This window comes from Nematolebias whitei, chromosome 2 (assembly GCF_014905685.2).
Source record: "Nematolebias whitei isolate Nwh7 chromosome 2, NemWhi1, whole genome shotgun sequence".
Taxonomy (NCBI): Eukaryota; Metazoa; Chordata; class Actinopteri; order Cyprinodontiformes; family Rivulidae; genus Nematolebias; species Nematolebias whitei.
In genome coordinates this window covers 35,164,240-35,167,148 of record NC_056499.1, presented here as the reverse complement: position 1 = coordinate 35,167,148, position 2,909 = coordinate 35,164,240, and positions in this window count along the sequence as shown.

The following is a 2,909-nucleotide window of genomic DNA, read 5'->3' as shown; positions in this document are numbered from 1 at the left end:
ATTACATGTTCAATGGAGTCCAACAGTCTGAGAAAAAGTAAGTTTCTTTCGGCTGCTCCTTCAGGGGTTGTCACAGTGAGTTAACTCAACTAATTAGTCTTGTTTCATGCAGATGTCAAACCAAAGGGAGAGAACTGAGGGGCCATGTTGGAGCAACAACAGTAAACAAGAAAATAACTGAACTATTGAATAATCTTTATAAAGACAAACGCCTCCATCCCCAGAGATGCTGTTTTAGAAATCTCCCACAATGACAGTGAGAACAAGATTCATAAATCTAGAGAAGGCTGTTAACATTCAACAGCTGGTGAAGAAGCTGAGATTACAATTGGGATTTTATTTCAGGACTGCGACTGGTTGATGCTACTTTTATGTCTGTACTGGATTATGGTGACATGTGGATAAGATAGGGGGAGATAAATCAGATGAGGAAGTTGTGCAACTAAATATATAACACTTGTTGATATAACTGTTGCGTTCCACGTAGCTAAGAGACTAAATTACTGGTCATCGTTAACTTCACACAGACTCTCTCACTGGTACATTTTCATCTTTAAATCACTTATTGGTCTGCTGCCTTCTTACATCTCCTCCTACATGTCTCTGCGTGAGTGCAGCTACAGCGTGCACTCTCAGGACATTATTACCTGCAGTGTTCCTTCAATGAGGACTGAACTAGGCAAAAGGGCCTTCTCCTACTCTGCTCCTGTTTCCTGGAATATCTTGCAAAAAGATTTGAAGCTCTCAACCTTGCTCTCTCTAAGCGGTTTCAAACACCTGTTAAGTTCATGGGAAAAAACAATGCAGACATCTTCCTGTTTTTAGTTTTCTACATTGCCTTACAACCTAACTGTTTTTTGTTACATCTATTAATACCATTTTATTTTCACTTGTTCTTCTCAATTTGTACGCATCCTTTATGATTGTCTCCTGTTGTTTTTGTTGCCCACTGTTGTCATCACTCTTTGTTAAAATCAGGTCTCTCTTGTAAATAAAATCTTAAAGCACAGCACAGGGGCTCCTCAGGGGATGATCCTCTCACATTTTCTGTTCACCCTCTACACCCTGGAATTCAGGTACAACTCACAATCCTGCATCTGCAGAAGTTCTCTGATGACTCTGTCATTGTGGGCTGCATCACTGGTGACCAGGAAGCTGAATACAGAGGTGTGGTGGACAGAACCACTGCAACTCAACGTTGGAAAAACTAAAGAGCTGCAGGTGGACTACAGGAAGAAGATCACCCCCCCCCCCCTCAACATCAAGGGTACAGGTAGACACTGTGGACTGCTACAAGTACCTGGGGGTCCACTTAGACAATAAACTGGACTGGACAGCTAACACCAATGCCCTGTATGAGAAAGGCCAGATTTGTGTTTTTCTTCTGAGAAGACTCAGGCCCTTTAACATCTGCAGGACCATGCTGCAGATGTTTTACCACTCAGTGATCTCCAGCTTCTTCTACACTGTGGTGTGCTGGGGCAGCAGGGTGAAGAAAGCTGATGCCAACAGACTTGATAAACTCATCAAGAGAGCTGGTTCAGTTCTGGGAGTGGACCTGCAGTCTCTGACAGAGGTGTCTGAGCAGAGGATGCTGAGGAAACTGATCCAGATCCTGAACGACACGTCACACCCCCTGCATGACACCCTGGACTCTTACTGCAGCACCTTCAGTCGTAGACCGAGACCACTGAGGTGCTCCACAGAACGACACAGGAAGTCCTTCAAACTTTCAACTCCTCCCCCTTTCTACGCATAGCACAATAAATTAATCCTGCACCGCAATAAACACTTTAATGTTTTCACATTAAAACGTTTCACACATGCCTGCCCTTTACCTGTTTAGATCTTAATTTCTGATATTTTTATATTCTCTGTTATTCATTATATTATGTTCTCGTTGTATCTCGGTGCAATGATAATAAAGTTTATTCTGATTCTGATATCTTGTGTGATTCCTTGTGTACGTTCCTTTGTACTGAAACTCTGGAACAATTTCCTGCGGGATCAATAAAATTCTATCTTATCTTATCTCTTAAATGAGTCCCCGAGGCTCACTGGGATTAACCTGTGTAACTAAAGGTTGAATGAAGAAAAAAAGAGACCTAGAAATAAATGTTCCTGGAATATAACCCATGAGTGACTTGACTTCATGACAGTAGGTAAACATTGATGTTTAACAACCTGTTAAAATAGACTACACCAAAATGCAAGAAATACTGGAGCATCTACTTTATTCCAAATTTTGCCCCCTCCACTTCCCCTGCTCCCACCCCCCACCGGCACGCCTGCTATTTGTGCTCCATCATCGATCAGTTTACAGTTTGTGAGGAGGATGCACCTTAAAGCTGCACCCATTTGAAGACAAAGAAGAACAGGTTCTTATTTTCATTCATGAGCGTTACCTGAATTCAACCCACAACATCTGTGAGACATTTGACAGAGATAGGAATGCATTCCTGACAATACAAAGTACAAGGTACCTTTTGAAAACTGTGGGGGTCCATGCAGTGGCAGCAGCCGATACTTATCAAGAAGTCTCCATCTCGCGGAATGTTATGGACAACGAAGTTATATTGTTTGGAACCTTAGGGGCTTTATTCTATTTCATTGATGGAATCTCCTCATTGGGATGCGATTCAGTCAACAGCACAACGCAAATGTTAAACGTTTGTTGTTTTTTTTCTAGCTAAAACCACATCAGCAGCTACTGCTTTGGACCGCGTGTGTAAAGCTTGTAAATGTTGTCTGTGCACAACAGCAGCTTTAGGAGGCAGGACCAAAGGGACTTTTTCAGCTTTTGTTTAATGGCCTGCTTTCTGTTCTGTTTCCAAAGCCATTCTGACAATAACCCAACAGGCCTGTGTGTGTGTGTGTGTGTGTGTGTGTGTGTGTGTGTGTGTGTGTGT